The sequence below is a fragment of the Ovis aries genome, chromosome 3 (genome assembly GCF_016772045.2).
Source record: "Ovis aries strain OAR_USU_Benz2616 breed Rambouillet chromosome 3, ARS-UI_Ramb_v3.0, whole genome shotgun sequence".
Taxonomy (NCBI): Eukaryota; Metazoa; Chordata; class Mammalia; order Artiodactyla; family Bovidae; genus Ovis; species Ovis aries.
The window spans coordinates 215,858,659-215,875,755 of record NC_056056.1 but is presented as its reverse complement, the minus strand read 5'-3'; the positions used below and the strand labels follow the sequence as shown (position 1 = coordinate 215,875,755).

Sequence of the window (17,097 nt, the reverse complement as noted above, 5' to 3'; positions counted from 1 at the left end):
CCTGGGGAGTGTACACGTGGCTAGCAGCAGCTCACATCTCACGGGCTTGACCTCACACCAGCTGCGTATGGCTTGCTTTGTGGACCTGCTTTGGATTCCGCAGGTCGCTCTGGGCCAGCATTCGGGCTTTACCTTTGTCAGCCTCACGCCCAGGAACCAGCCCCGTTCATGGCAGGGTGGGGTGCTTGTATAGCTGGAGGGTGGCTGTTCACCAAAAGAGAGGAGAGAAAGTGATTCTGTGTCTTTTCTGTGAAAATGGAGCACCTACTGTGACTCAGATGGTAAAGAATCCGCCTGCAGTGCGGGAGACCTGGGGTTCAGTCCCTGGGTTGGGTAGACCCTCGAGGAGGGCATGGCCACCCGCTCCAGTGTTCTTGCCCAGAGAATCCCCATGGATGGAGGAGCCTGGCGGGCTACAGTCCATGGCGTCACAAACAGTCGGACATGACTGAGCCGCTGAGCACACTGTGTGCTATAGAGAGGGACTGACTCAGAGCCTTGGGGCCAGGGAGACCGGAGCGGAAGGTGGCTGGCGGGTCGGTGACCGGGGCAGATGCCCACCTGATCTGTCTTCTCTCTCCCCCTTTCTAGTGTCTTCACTGTATTTTCTTTAAAAAAAAAACAAAAACAAAAACAAAAAAAAACAAAAAGATGGGGAAAAGAAACCACTCAAAAGAACAAAAAGAAAAAAACCCAGCACAAAACCAACGATGGATTCTGTTTCGAATTTTTTTTTCTTTTTTTTTATTTGCCGATGGCAAGAAGATGGGATACCCTCAGCACAGAGAATCCTGTCCCTCACGTTCCCCGCTGCCCACAACCTCCAGGCTGCCAGAGGCTCCCAGATAGCAGACTACACTCACCGGACGCCACGGCCCCACCTAGCCGCCGCCTGACTTGGCCGGGAGGGACATTACTGCACTGGAGCTGCAGCAGGTCCTCACAGGCTCTCAGGAAGTGGCCCGAGGCACTGGGAGGAATGGATCGGCTGGTCAGAGGCAGGTCCCACTGGGTGTTCATGAGCCTGGGGACCTCAGGAGATCAGTGCAGTCTCCACCCCCCACCCCCGAGATGCAGGTCACCCCCTTTCTGTGTTGGGCTTTCGCCAGTGAGGGTCCCTTCTCTGCCTCCCCGCAGAGATCTTGAGGAGTGGGGTGGTGAGGCGGTGGGGCTGAGAGTCCTCGTGGGCATGTGTGTATGTATCTGACCTCGGTCTCCCAGGACAGCAGGTGTCCCGCCCGCCTGCCAGGCCAACTTTTCTGTTCTTATGCCCCTGACAAGGACGTGTGAGTGGGCAGTGACCTCCATGTCCCTCAAGAAGGGCACAGATGGTCTTTGCCACCACCGATCCCTGAGACTGTCCTCGGCCTGTGGTCCCCCCTTTCTGGTGTTGGGACAGAATCCGTGGAGACTACTTCCAGAAAGCATCTGGCTCCTGGGTTATGAATTAATTCCCTGGTTCTGACACTCACCTGGGTTCCCCCTGCCCAGTGTCCGTCTCTGTCAGGAGGATCCTGGGGTTCAGCGCTGGGCACTGGATTTATCCATCCCACCTAGTTAACCCTTTTTTACTTTATTTTTGTTTGTTTTTTTTCCGTGTGTGTATTTCCTAATTTATTTACCTCTGTTTCCCCTTTTATTCTTTCTTCTTTTTTTTAATTAAAGAGCAAAGCTTTTTATTACTTTGTAATTTAAAAAACTGAAAAAAAATACTGAAGAACTTTGGGGGGAATTTTGTACTTTTTTCCTGTGTAAATATTGGACTTTTTTGAGCTTTATTGTGGTTGTTAATTTGAAGTAATAAAGTAGAAAAGGATAAAGTGACCTGGGAAGCCCTTGGTCCACCTCTTTGCTCTGGGAGCTTCTCCCCAGCAGACCTGGCAAACCGGGTATGGCTGGGGACACTCGAGCAGCGCTTGGTACCTCCCTGGGGCTGTTTTCAACCCTTTGCTTCAAAAACTACACACAGGGACGTTCCTGGTGGTGCAGTGGTTAAGAATCTGCCTTGCATGGGCGTCCGTGGTGGCTCAGTGGTTGAGAATCAGCGTGTCAATGCAGGAAGCACAGGTTTGATCCCTGGTTCCAGGAAGATCTCACATACCTAGGAGCGACTGAAACCCGTGAGCCACAACTGTTGAGCCTGTGCCCTAGAGTCCAGGGGCTGCAACTTTGAAGCCTGAACACCTATAGAGCCCGTGCTCTGCAGCAAGAGAAGCAACTGCAGTGGGAAGCCTACACACCACAACTAGAGCAAAGCCCGAGCAGCGGTGCAAACCCAGCGCAGCCAGGAAGCAAATAGATAAAACCTGCCTTGCAGCGCAGGGGACCCGGGATCAATCCCCGGTTAGGGAGCTAAGATCCCCCATGCCACGGAGCCGAAAATACTGAAGCCCATGCGCTCTGGATCCTGTGTGCCACAGCTTGGGAGTCCATGCACTGCATGAAAGATCCTGCGTACTGCAACTAAGCCCCAACACAGCCGGTCAAGTCAGTTCAGTCACTCGTATCCAACTCTTTGCGACCCCATGGACTGCAACACACCAGCCTTCCCCGTCCATCACCAACTCCCGGAGCCTGCTCAAACTCATGTCATCATCGAGTCAGTGATGCCATCCAGCCATCTCATCCTTTATTGTCCCCTTCTCCTCGTGCCTTCAGTCTTTCCCAGCATCAGGGTCTTTTCCAGAAAGTCAGTTCTTCACATCAGGTGGCCAAAGTATTGGAGCCTCAGCTTCAGCATCAGTCCTTCCAGTAATATTCAGGACTGATCTCCTTTAGAATGGACTGGTTGGATCTCCTTGCAGTCCAAGGGACTCTCAAGAGTCTTCTCCAACACCACAGTTCAAAAACATCAATTCTTCAGCACTCAGCTTTCTTTATACTCCAACTCTCACATCCATACATGACCGCTGGAAAAACCATAGCTTTGACTACATGGACCTTTGTTGGCAAAGTAATGTCTCTGCTTTTTAATATGCTGTCTAGGTTGGTCATAGCTTTTCTTCCAAGGAGCAAGCATCGTTTGATATCATGGCTACAGTCACCATCTGCAGTGATTTTGGAGCCTCCCCAAAATAAAATCTGTCACTGTTTCCATTGTTTCCCCATCTATTTGACATGAAGTGATGGGACAGAATGCCATGATGTTAGTTTTCTGAATGTTCAGTTTTAAGCCAACGTTTTCACTCTCCTCTTTCATCAAGAGGCTCTTTAGTTCCTCTTCACTTTCTGCCATAAGGGTGGTGTCATCGGCATATCTGAGGTTATTGATATTTCTCCCAGTGATCTTGATTCCATCTTGTGCTTTATCCAGCCTGGTATTTCTCATGATGTACTCTGCATATAAGTTAAACAGGCAGGGTGACAATATACAGCCTTGATGTACTCCTTTCCCGATTTGGAACCAGTCTGTTCCATGTCCGGTTCTAACTGTTGCTTCTTGACCTGCATACAGATTTCTCAGGAGGCACATATGGTGGTCTGGTAATCCCATCTCTTGAAGAATTTTCCACAGTTTGTTGTGATCCACACAGTCAAAGGCTTTGGTATAGTCAATAAAGCAGAAGTAGATGTTTTTCTGAAACTCTTGCTTTTTTGATGATGCAGCGGATGTTGGCAATTTGATCTCTGGTTCCTCTGAGTTTTCTAAATCCAGCTTGAACATCTGGAAGTTCTTGGTTCGTGTACCGTTAAAGCCTAGCTTGGAGAATTTTGAGCATTACTTTGCTAGCTTGTGAGATGAGTGCAATTGTGCAGTAGTTTGAACATTCTTTGGCATTCCCTTTCTTTGGGATTGGAATGAAAATTGTCCTTTTCCAACCCTGAGGCCACTGCTGAGTTTTCCAAATTTGCTGGCATATTGTGTGGCATTATCTGACACAGATGAATATTGAAAAAGAAAAAAACTACACACAAACCACCTGGGGAACTTGTTACAATGCAGCTTCTGACTCAGGAGGGCTGGAATGGGCCTGAGAGTCCACATCCTAACACGTTCCAGGTGATGCTGAGTAGGGAGAGTTCAAAGCACTCTTCACAGTATTATCTTATCCACAATTCTGAGTTATCCATTAATCCTGAGTTAGGTATTAACCTCTCTGTCTTCAGATGAAGGAACACTGTGAAGACAGTTGTGCCATAGATGACTCTGGGCAGTCTATTAAGCCAAGCCCAAGCTCTGATAAAGAAACAGCCCTCAGCCTTAGTGGCCTTTGTCTGACCAGCTTATCCAAGAATTGGTCTAGCAGTCCATGTTTACCCAGCACACATTACTGTCCTACTTATTCATTAACCCAAGAGCCTCTGTTACCATGATCTCTGCCCACAGGCAAGAACTCAACCTGGGGAGGGGATGGAGGGCTCTGAGAGGCCCCTTGTAAGTCTTGGGCATCGCTCAAAATCCTCATAATTAAGGTCTCTTCCAGTGCTGGCATTCCACAGTCTGGCTCAGCCCTAGTGAAGGGTCTCCTGCTGGACCTTCCTGTGAGACTGAGGAACAGGTGGGTCCTTAGTGCCTGTGTGTGTGTGTTACTCAGTCATGTATTGACTCTCTGCGACCCCATAGACTGTAGCCTGCCAGGCTCCTCTGTCCATGGGATTTCCAGGCAAGAATACCAAGGAAATGGGTTGCCATTTCCTTCTCCAGGGGATTTTCTCAACACAGGGATCGAACCTGGGTCTCCTGCATTGCAGGCAGATTCCTTACCATCTAAGACACCAGGGAAGGCTTAATTCCTCAGTGTCCAGTTCAGTCGCTTAGTTTTGTTGGACTCTGCGACCCCAAGGACTGAGGCACACCAGGCTACCTTATCCATCACCAACTCCCAGAGCTTGCTCAAACTCATATCATCATTGAGTTGGTGATGCCATCCAACCATCTCATCCTCTGTCCTCTCCTCCTACTGCCTTCAATCTTTCCCAGCATCAAGGTCTTTTCTAATGAGTCAGTTCTTTGCATCAGGTGGCCAAAGTGTTAGAGCTTTAGCTTCAACATCAGTCCTTTCAATGAATATTCAGGACTAATTTCCTTTAGGATTGACTGGTGTGATTTCCTTTCAGTCCAAGGAACTCTAAAGAGTCTTCTCCAACACCAGAGTCCAAAAGCATCAATTCTTCAGTGCTCAGCTTTCTTTATGGTCCAACTCTCACATCCATGGTCTTCCCTTGTGGCTCAACTGGTAAGGAATCTGCCTGCAATGTGGGAGACCTGGGTTCCATCCCTGGGTTGGGATCCTCTGGAGAAGAGAAAGGCTACCCACTCCAGTATTCTGGCCTGGAGGATTCCATGGACTATATACCCATGGGGTCACAAAGAGCCTGATGTGACTGGGACACTTTCACTTTCTCACATCCATACGTGACTACTGGAAAAACCATAGCTTTGACCATACAAACCCACTAGGAAACGCCAGAGGGTCCTGCTTTGCAGGCAGTGAACCACATGGAGACCTGCCTTGGAGCAGGGTCACTCTCAGCCCCTCCCATATGACTTCAAACAGTAGGTGTGAAGTTAGCAACTGTGGTCCCTGAGGGGAAATACAAGGAGCTAATCTTTTTTTAAAAAAAGAACTTTTAATTTATATATTTTTTTGCAGTGAAAGTTTCAGTTCCTGCTAATACTAATGTGCTTATTTGCTGTACGTAACAATATATGTAAGTTTTGGTTTCCCTGGTGGCTCAGGTGGTAAGGAATCTGCCAGCAATGTGGGAGACACGGGTTTGATCCCTGGGTTGGGACGATCCCCTGGAGAAGGAAATGGCAACCCTCTCCTTGCCATTTGTGTTACCAATATTCTTGCCTGGCAAATCCCGTAGACAGAGGAGCCTGGTGGGCTACAGTCTATGGGGTCGCGAAGAGTCAGACACAACTGAGCGAGTGACAAGCACACACTAAAAGTATATGGTGTGTTAGTTGTTAAGTCTGATTCTGTGACCCTGTGGACTGTAGCCCACCAGGCTCCTCTGTCCATGGGATACTCCAGGCAAGAATACTGGAGTGCCTTGCCATTTCTTTCTCCAGGGGCTCTTCCCCACCCAGAGATCGAACCTGAGTCTCCTGCATTAGCAGGCAGATTCTTTCCCTTTGAGCCACTCGTTCAGTTGCTCAGTCGTGTCCAACTCTTTGCAACCTCATGGACTGCAGCACACCAGGCCTCCCTGTCCATCACCAACTCCCAGAGCTTACTCAAACTCACCTCCATTGCATCAGTGATGTCATCCAACCATCTCATCCTCTGCTGTCCCCTTCTCCCGCCTTCAAGCTTTCCCAGCATCAGGGTCTTTTCCAGTGAGTCAATTCTTCACATCAGTTGGCCAAAGTATTGGCGTTTCAGCTTCAGCATCAGTCCTTCCATTGAATATTCAGGGTTGATTTGGGAAGCCCAATACCTATGGGGTAAAGAGTTTTTAACAGAGTTTTTTTCTCCCTTAGAGTATATTCTGAGGAAATGTGGTCAGAGCACAGTGCCTGGATGTAACTTGAAGTCATTCTTTTCTCTGTGTTCTGTGTGGTAATTAATTTTAATAATGAGTTAGTGTCCCCCCTCTCTTTTGGTTTAATTTTTTTTTTTGAGCTATTACATATATGAACATCAAGCTGTATAAGTCAAGTTATGGGACTTCCCCATAGTCCAGTGGTTAAAACTCCACCTTCCAATGCAGGGGGTGTAGGTTCAATCTCTGGCCTGGGAGCTAAGGTCCCACATGCCATAGGGTGCAGCCAAAAATCAAAAATAAATAAAAGTCGAGTTATAGAGAGTCATTACCATCCCTGCCCCCCTCCACTGTGTTCCTACCCACAGTCATCACTGGTGTCTGGTTTCTCTTTCCTGTGTTTCTTATTCAGGGAGCTAATGTATATGAGAGGGGGTGGTGGCTGACAGCCTCTGAGGAAGTGATATTTAAGCTGAGGCCAGGGAGTGACCAGGATGCGTCAAGCAGGCAAACAGTTTATTTTTATAAAGTACGCCAAACAATTGCTCGGAAATTTTGCCCAGATTGGAGGGGGCAACATGCCACTTGGTGAATCATTTTTGTTCATGCAACAAACACTGGGGCTTGTGGGTGCCGGTGCTGGGCTGAGGGGGAGTGGAGTGCAGGGTGAGGGGTGGAGAGCACAGAGTGGAACCCAGAGGGCTGGCTTGGTCCCTCTGTGACCTGGGGTTTCCTCTCCTGTAAAGTGGAGGTGCTATTACCTGCTTCAGAGGTTGTAAGATTAAATAAAACCACAGATGCTCATAAGGGCTGAGGAGGCTCCTGGTGCCAGACCCTGTTCCCACCCTGTCTGCTCACAAGCATCCTAGGAGGCTGGTGTACTCTGATGCTCGCCGAATGCATGAGGACACAGAGACACAGTGCCCCAAGCTCCTAACCTTCACTCTAGCCCGGTGCTGCGTAAGTGCTCAGTAATGGTTACTGCACACTGCAAAGACGAGGTGTGACTTTGGCTTCCAAGGGCCCAAGTCAGAGGAAAGACTCAAGTTAACCAATGGCTTATCCCAATCCAAAATGCAGTGTGAGATACGCAGTGTGAACTAGGGACAAAGGAGGGAGGGGGTGTGTCAGGAAGGTGTTCAAAGATACCTGATCTGAGCCTTGAAATGTGAGTAATTTACTGGGTGGTGGTGGCCTGGGGGGTGGGGAGGAGGGATGAGGTGGGGACAGTCATTCCCACCAGAGGAAACAGCATGTACAAAGGCCCAGAGGTATGAACGAGGTCGATATACACTCAGAGATCCAAGCACAAAGGGGGAGGGAGGAGATACACAGCCAACAAGGATGGAGGAGGCAGAGGCCAGAACCCACTGGCCTGACTTCCATCCACCAGCGTCTGCACCGTGGGGAACCAACGATTAGAGAAGAGCCACGACCGCTGTGAACTTGAGGGATATGAATTTGGCAACAGTGGGCAGGGAGATTGGAGGATGGAGAAAGGAGGCAGGGAGAGGAGTTAGGGAGCTATGGTTACAATCCAGGCAGCAGACATCCAGAAGGCAAGGATGACTGAACCCTTTTCAGAACCGGTCTATTCTTAGTCGACTGAAAGAGAGGGAGGAGTCGGAGGCTCTGAGGTGATCTACGTGGGAGCCTGGGAGCATCGCAGGACCACTGACAGAAAGCCAGAACGCGGACAGGGCAGACCTTCGGGCTTGGAAACCTTCGCAGCTTGGAAGCCAAGGAGGCGGGGCCAGGGAGAGAGGAGCCTGGCTGGGGCGGGGCTTCAGGGAAGAGGGTGGGCTCAGGGAGCTGAAAGCGAACAGAGCAGAGGAAAGGGGGCTGGCAAAACGCAAGCTTCCCACTGACCGTTTCCCCCTAGATCTTCTTTTTCTTTTCTAAGAATTGAAGTATAACGTATGCACAGAAAAACGCACACATCTAAAGTGTACAGGGATCCATAGCTTTTTACCTGCTTCTAGGCACCTGTGTAATCACTACCTGAAACAGATGTGGGCAATGTCGACCCGCCAACAAGTTCCCTCATGCCCCTTCCCACCCCTGCAACTTTGCCCCTCACGCACACATAGTGTACCCGCTCCAGCAAAAGTCAACAGGTGACCGTTTATCTGAGGGGGTGTGGGGAAGAGTGGAGGGGAGGCGACGGGTTGAGGTGTGGAAGGAGATGGCTTTGAGGATCCAGGAGGCCTGCTCTTGTTTGGAGGCCAAAGATCGCTGGAGGAAGGGGACCGAAGACCGGATGGCAGAAGGTCTGGAGGAGGAAGGAGGGGAGGAGACCGAGGAGACCCCTGCAGAAAATGATCTGGTACAGAAGGAAGGATTTGGCTTCCTCTGAACTTGGTTCAGTCACTCCCTGCCGTAGAACACAAGCCGCTGGCGCCACGGGGCTGCCCTGTGGCAGCCTCTCTCCTTCTCCCCTTTCCCACCTACCTTCTGATGCCCCCCACACCCCCTGACACCCACCTCTGCCAAAAGCCAGGGCCTCCCATGGGGGAGTGGATCGGGCAGACCCCTGCCATCAGCTCCAGTAGGAGTCACTCCAGCCTGACTTTAGCCAAGGAGGTAGCCTTCCCCTCCTGTATTCTCTCTCATTCCCTTGCCTCCCCCTCCCCCATCCCTGCTCTATTTCGGAAACGGAGATGGGAATAGTTACAGCTAAGAAGGCTGAGGCCTCCACGTCACATCCTTGTTCCCAAAGCCTGCAACACAGGCGCCCACAGGAACCCGTCTAATCGTTCAGAAGAGTAAACACATTCCAAGCTCCAGCCTCCAGCTGCCCAATCACTAGACATCTCTCTCGCTCAAGCCACACTTGTCTGGGGCCAGCTTTCTGGGCTGTGCATGGCTGGGTGATGGAGAAGGGGTCTGATGAGCTGGGGATGTGTTGCCATGGTGACTGAGAGCCACCTTCCCCTCCTCCTCTTCCTCTGGCCTGCTCCCTTCATTCTTCCCTCCACCCTAGCCCTGAGACACCAACAGCATCTTCCTGTCTGTCCTCCCAACTGTTCCATGTGAGGCTGTGTCCTGTTGCCTATTGAGGTGCAGGAAGCTGCAGAGCTGGAACCTGGCTTCGCAGAGGCTGCACTGCCCGTGCAGGGGATGCTGATAGGATGGAAGAGCCGTCTAGCCAGCAGCTGCAGTGAAGGGAACAGAGAGCCCAGCCCTGGGGTGCTGCCCCTTTAAGAAGGCCCCACTGGGGACCCCCACAACATATCTCTGCAGATGGTGACTTGGGCTCCTGCAGGCCCCTGAGAGAATGGCATCTCCTGTAATTATGCCTCCCAAGGCCTTTCATCCCTGCATCTTCAAAGCACCTATGATTAAGGTGCCGCCCCTCTGAAGTCATCCCATTCAGGTTTACTGAGTCACAGCAGATCTGAGACTGGGCCACCAGACCTACTCTGGACGCTTCCCTCTTATTAAAGTCTTTCCTGGGAAACCCTGAACCCAGCCTCCCCAGCTCCTGCATGTCCCTGACCTGTGGCAGAACCTCCCTTTCCTGATCGCAGTGCTCGGGATAGTTGGCAGCAATCTGGGATTTTGTGGAGAACCTGAAACAAGTTCCTAGTGATTCCAAGGAAACTGGCAGTAAATCCTTCTCTTTGTTTTCATTTGCTTGTTGGTTTTGGCTAGGTAAGCTTGAAGTGGGACTCATCTCACCTTTGTTGGAGGCCCAGATGTGTAAGTCTGTGTGTGCGCGTGTGACAGACAGGCAGAAAGAGGAAGCTCTTCTCTGTGTCTCCAACTCAGGCTCTTTTCACAGCAACCCATAAATCCATCACCAGCTACATCTCTGATTCACACACACACACGCACACGTGCATGCACACATACACACACACAACTTGGATGGCAGGAATGGCCTTGTTCCGCTTGCTGATGGTCACTATCCCAACAGGAAAGTCTTGGTGAAGTCAGAAGTATTTTGTCTTGCCAGTTGATTTTTCCTAGTTCCCTGTGGGACTGGTGTGAGTCCCGGGTTCATTTAATAAACCTGGGACCACTAGGTCTCCCTGTGTGCTGGGCGGCTCAGGTGTGACTTTGGCCAGGTAATGATGCGTCTCTATGCCTCAGTTTCCTCATCGGCCAAATGGCAGTCACCACTGCTGCTTATTGAGATAATGAAGAGCTTAGTACATTGCCTGCCACATAGCAACTGCTTAGTGCATAGCAGTGGTGATGAATATGATGGCCTGGTGTGTCGGGTTCTGAGCAAAGATGACTAACACCCAGTCCTTGTTTGCCCTCTGTTCATGGGAGGGGCCATTCTTCTGCATTCCAGAAAATTACTATGCATTTTATTTATTTTTATTCATTTTATTTTTTTTTAGCTACACTGCACAGCTTGACAGATCTTAGTTCCCCAGCCAGGGATTGAACCCACACCCTCTGCAGTGAAAGCTCCAGAGTCCCTAACCACCGGACCACCAGGGCATCCCCTATTTTTTTATGTACTTTTTAGAAAGCATGTATTTTTGGCTGTGCTGGGTCTTTGTGGTGTGTGTGGCATCTCTGTAGTTGTGGTGAGCGGGGGTTACTCTTCACTTGCAGTTGGCGGGCTTCTCACTGTGATGGCTTGTCTTGTTGGGGAGCTCGGTGTGTTGGCTTCAGTAGCTGCCACGTGCAGGCTCTCACCTGGGCTGTAGAGCACAGCTTCAGTAACTACTATGCATTTTAAACCTCACACAAATAGATGTACACACATACATTTGCATAAATGATATAGTTAGTACTGTTCTGTATGATATTTTCTTTTCTCTACTTAATGACATATCCAGGGGAACTGATGTTTTATCAGGGACCTGACGGAGGGGCAGAAATTAACTAGGGAAGGAAAAGGGTGTGAGAAGAAGTGTGGTCCAGGTGATGGGAACAATAAAAAGGCCCTGACGCCGGACACAAAGTGGTTGCTGTGGACAGAATCACTGATGCCAGAGTTTGAAGCAGGGTCATCAAAATGGACCCAGTTGGGCCTGTTTATGTTTTCAGTTGCAAACAGGAATTTCAGGAAAGGACTTCTTGCTAGTTATATTTATAGATTTTAAAAATAGCACTTCCAGGCTTCCTCTGTGGCTCAGCTGGTAAAGAATCTGCCTGCAATGCAGGAGACCTGGGTTCGAATCCTGGGTTGGGAAGATCCCCTGGAGAAGGGAAAGGCTATCCACTCCAGTATTCTGACCTAGAGAATTCCATGGACTATATAGTCCATGGGGTTGCAAAGAGTCAAATGTGACTTAAAAACAAACAAACAAACAAACACAGCACTTTCTTGAGGACTTCTCTGGCAGTCCAGAGGTTAAGACTCCTCATGGTCAATGCAGGGGCAGGGGTTCAATCCCTGGTCAGGGAACTAAGATCTCACTTGTTGGCTTAGGTGAAAAGTGAGTCGCTCAGTTGTGTCTGACTCTTTTTGACTCCATGGACTATATATAGTCCATGGAATTCTCCAGGCCAGAATACAGGAGTGGGGAGCCTTTTCCTTCTCCAGGGGATCTTCCCAACCTAGGGATCAAACCCAGGTCTCCCGCATTGCAGGCAGATTCTTTACCAGCTGAGCCACAAGCTTGGCATGGCCTAAAAATAGATAAGTAAATAAATGCAATACTTTGTGAGTCCTTACAGCATGTCAGGCCCAGTGCTAACAGCCTTCCTTGTGTTATTTCATCTTCACATCAGCCCTGAAATGACGGTATGGTTGTTGTTGCTCAGCTGACAAATCATACCTGACTCTTTTGCAATCCCATGGACTGCAACACACCAGGCTTCCCTGTCCTTCATCCTCTCCCAGAGTTTGCTCAAACTCGTGTCCATTGAGTTGATGATGCCATTCAACCATCTCATCCTCTGTTGCTCTCTTCTCCTCTTGCCCTCAATCTTTCTTAACATCAGAGTATTTTCCAGTGAGTCAGCTATTCGCATCAGGTGGCCAAAGTGCTGGAGCTTCAGCTTCAGCATCAGTGCTTCCAATGAATATGCAGGGTTGATTTCCTTTAAGAATGACTGGCTTGATCTCCTTGCTTTTCAAGGGGCTCTCAAGAGTCTTCTCCAGCATCACAGTTCGAAAGCACCAATTCTTTGGCACTCAGCCTTCTTTATGATCCAACTCTCACATCTGTACATGACTACTGGAAGGACCATAGCCTTAACTAACTATAGGGACTTTTGTCAGCAAAGTGATGTCTTTGCTTCTTAGCACACCGTCTAGGTTTGCCATAGCTTTCCTGCCAAGAAGCGATCGCCTTCTAATCTCATGGCTGCAGTCACCATCTGCAGTGACTTTAGAGCCTAAAAAGAGTAAATCTGTCCCTGCTTCCTCCTTTTCCCCATCTATTTGCCATGAAGTGATGGGACCGGATGCCATGATCTTAGTGTCTTTAATACTGAGTTTTAAGCCAACTTTTATACTCTCTTCCTTCACCCTTAACAAAAGGCTCTTTAGTTCCTCCTAGCTTTCTGCCATTAGAATGATATCATCTGCATATCTGAGGTTGTTGATATCTCACCTGGCAATCTTGATTCCAGCTTGGAACTCATCCAGCCCGGCATTTCATATGATGTGCTCTGCATAGAAGTTAAATAAACAGGGTGACAACAAACAGCCTTGTCGTACTCCTTTCTCAATTCTGAATCAGTCAGTTGTTCCACACAGGGTTTAAACTGTTGCTTAATCAATGAAAGAGTCCAAAATGCAGTACTTGGGTGCAACCTTAAAAATGACAGAATGATCTCAATTCGTTTCCAAGGCAAACTATTCAATATCACAGTAATCCAAGTCTATGCACCAACCACTTATGTCGAAGAAGCTAAAGTTGATCATTTCCATGAAGACCTAGAAGACCTCCTAGAACTAACACCAAAAAATGATGTCCTGTTCATCATAGGGGTTTGGAATGCAAAAGTAGGAGTAACATGCAAGTTTGGCTTTGAAGTACAAAATAAAGCAGGACAAAGGCTAACAGAATTCTGCCAAGAGAATGCATTGGTCATAGCAAATACGCTTTTTCAACAACACAAGAGATGACTTTACACTTGGACATCACCAAACGGCCATTGACCTAGGATTGGCCAATTGGAGCGCTGCAGTTCCTGGCTCCAGTGACTGGCTCAGAGATGGGAAAGTGATCCAAGATGGGCCAATCAGAGGCAATTATGGAACAGAATTTTTGGAATTCTTGGGAAAGGTATTATGGTTTTTCCAGTAGTCATGTATGGACGTGAGAGCTGGACCATAAAGAAGGCTGAGGACTGAAGAGGATGCTATGGTGCTGGGAGAAGCCCCTTGAGAGTCCCTGGACAGCACGGGGAACAAACCAATCAGTCCTAGAGGAAATCAGCCCTGAATATTCATCGGAAGGACTGTTGCTGAAGCTGAAACTCCAATACTTTGGCCACCTGATGGGAAGAGCCGACTCATTAGAAAATACTCTGATGCTGGGAAAGATTGAGGGCAGGAGAAGAAGGGGACAACAGAGGATGAGATGGTTGGATGGACATGAGTTTGAGCAAGCTCTGGAAGATAGTAAAGGATAGGGTAGCCTGGCATGCTGCAGTCCATGGGGTCACAAAGAGTCAGAAATGACTGAGCGACTGAACAGCCACAAAAGGAAAGGTAATCTGTTGTAGAGAGAAAAGACTACCTGGGAACAAGCCCCTCACACACACCCCCCCACAGAAGAATGAGAGAAATAGTGAGCTAATGAAGGTGTGTGAAGCCTCACATCCAGCTGTGCCTCACACTTTCTAATTAAGTGAGCACTTAAATTCTCTTTCTTTCTTTTTTTTTTCCTAAAGTTAGTTTGAATTGGCTTTTAATCCGCTGCAACCAAATGGATCCAATTCGGGTAATAAGTTAGTTGGGGCTTCAGCAGCCCCATGCCATAGACTGTAGCATTCTTGTCAGCCATGAGCAAAATTCTGTGTCAACACTTTTGTATGATGGGGAAACTGAGCCTCAGAGAGGCAAAGCCACCTGCCTAAGACCATACCGCTAGGAAGTAAGTGGAGCTGACCCTGTGCTCTGCCTGCCACACCACACTGCCTCTCCAGAGCACTTGGCCAGAGCTCCCACAGCATCCTTGGGGGCAAGCGGGAGATGCAGAGACTGCAGGTAAGTGTATCTGAAGTGCTCTGGGCTCTAGGCCACTCATCAGCTAGCACCACTGAGGCCCTGCCTCTTTCCTCTGTACTCTCCAGCAGATGCTAGGAGTGGATTTGGGATCAGAGGTAATCCAGCCTGGTCCCCATTACCCATGAGAGGCCCTTAGTCGGGGTGGGGTGGGGCAGGAAGCCAGATGCATTCAGCTGAAATGATGCAAATAGAAGGGAGGGAACAACAAATCATTTCTTTAAACAACCTGTTGTCTTACTTTGAAAACATTGCACGCTTTTTGCAAACACGTTTTGGAAAATGCAAACAAAAATTAAACAAGTAAAAGAGAGAGAAGGAAGAGGGGAGAGAAGATAGTTAATATTCATAATCCTGCTACTTAGGAGAATCCACTACTAACATTTTGTTTTATTTCCTTCAAATCTTTCTTCTAAGACTTATTATTTTTTTTAAACTACAGAGTTCAGATCAGGCTGCCATGCAAATTTATTACTTTTTATTACAAATTTATTACAAATTTATTAGGAAGATGAGTAGTCTTCCTAATCATTGTCCGCTTGTTATCCGTAATGTGTAGAGGCTGTTCTGATATCTACACAATATATATCATTGTGTGTGTACCTGCGTGCTAAGTTGCTTCAGCTGTCTCTGACTCCTTGTGATCCCACTGAATGTAGCCTACCAGGTCCCTCTGCCCTTCTGCTCATGGGATTCTCCAGGCAAGAATACTGGCGTGGGTTGCCGTGTCCTTCTCCGGGGGATCTTCCCCACCCAGGGACCAAACTCCAGTCTTCTACATCTCCTGCACTGGCAGGCGGGTTGTTGACCACTAGGGCCATGGATCTACCATAGTTACCTAACTATTCTGTGATGCGTTTCAAATCATTTGTGATTTTTTTTCTTGTTGGGGAGAAGCTAATTAAAACAGAATGGGGGAAGGGAGGGTGGGGGAGGTGGGGATCTAGAAAGAACCAAAAGATGACATCTGAATTGGCCTTTGAAGGAAGAGAAGCTGGTTGCTGGAGGTGGAAAAAGACTCCTCCTGTAGCCAGTGCGCAGGGATAAAGGTGTCTGGTGAGCTGGGGAACTGTTATTATTGTCCAGAACTAAGGGGGTCCCCTGGAGAAGGAAATGGCAACCTACCCAGTATTCTTGCCTGGAGAACTCCATGGACAGAGGAGCCTGGCAGACTACAGTCCATGGCGTCACAAAGAATCAGACATGGTGAGCGACTAACACACACCAAGGGGACCTGAACTAGGACAGTGGCCCTGGGCATGAAAGGGCGAGGGGACTGATGTGAGCGACATCTTTGAGCCAGGGTGAATGAAAATTTGCAAGGAGTGAGGAGGTGACAGAGCAGGGAAACATTTATCTTCTATATTAGACAGCCTGGGGAGAGGATGAGGAAAGACAAGGAGAAAACAGTGAGGGCTCCCAGTGCCACCTGCTGCCAACCTGCCATGTCAGTCAGGCCAGGTGACTTTCTGTGTGTGAGCCCCTGTCTGAACAACCCAGACCTAAAAATACCCACCACCTGCCTCTGCTCCTGCCAGCCTGGGGCCTCTGTAAATTGAAACTCAAAGATTGCCCTTGGTGAACAGGGACTAAGAACTTGAATAAGGGTGTGGCTTGGTCTGATGTGTCTGTTTTCTAGGTTTCTGTGCTGAGCATAAGATATGGTGATAACTGAGACAAGGACTTTGCCCTGGAGGGCTTCATGTGCAGGGAGAGAGAATCAGGAAGTCATGAGCAAGTGAAGATGATGCAACTGATGATAAATGTTGTTTGTGTGCTGGGAAAGCCCTGAGCAACTTCCTACCTGGGGGCTGGGAAGGAATTTGCCTAGAAGACTTTCTCTAGATGATCTCTGTTCCTGCTACAAATATTCTTAAAGCGTGTTGTCTATACCAGCCCTAGTACTAAGTACTGGGATTATATCAGGACACAACAAGGACAAAATCTTTGTTCTTCTAGAATTTATGTTTTACAGGTTGAAGACAAACAGTAAAACAGGCAAACTATGTTATGATAGAAATTAAGTGATGTGGGGAAAACTAGAGCATGAAAAGGGGGAATCAGGACTTGCAGGTAAGGAGTTTGCCAATTTTACTAGGGTGGTCAAGGCAGGCTTCCTGAGTGGGGAATGTGTCAGTAAACCCTAGAAGGAAGTGAAGGAGGGGGCATTCAGGTATCTGCATGTGTATTCAGTCAGTAAGTCGTGTACGACTCTTTTGCAACCCCATGGACTGTATAGCCTGCCAGGCTCCTCTGTCCATGGGATTCTCCAGGCAAGAACACTGGAGTGGGTTGCCGTTTCCTTCTCCAGGGCATCTTTCTGACCCAGGAATCGAACCTGGCACATCTTCTGCATTGCAGGCGGATTCTTTACTGTTGAGCCACTGGGGAACAGCAATAGGTATCTGAGGGAACAGCAGTCCCAGCAGTCCCAGCAGTGGGGAAGAGCCCAGGGCAAAGGATTTGAGGCCAAGGGTTCATTTGTTCTAGAAACAGCAAGGGGTCAGCATAGAGGGAAA

The 17,097-nt window shown here is 48.7% G+C and overlaps 1 protein-coding gene across 7 annotated transcripts in view; it reads left to right on the top strand.

The window, feature by feature from the left end:
- CSNK1E (casein kinase 1 epsilon) overlaps positions 1–3,092 on the top strand; it is a 38,406-nt gene extending 35,314 nt beyond the window's left edge. For 3 of the 7 annotated variants that reach the window (XM_042247733.2, XM_042247730.2, XM_042247734.2), the window contains one exon: positions 592–3,092. The gene's annotated coding sequence lies outside the window, so the exon portion shown is untranslated. The remainder of the gene's footprint in view (positions 1–591) is intronic. The other 4 variants (XM_042247735.2, XM_042247731.2, XM_042247736.2 and 1 more) reach the window with 2 other exon arrangements.
- The last annotated feature ends 14,005 nt before the right edge of the window (positions 3,093–17,097 follow it).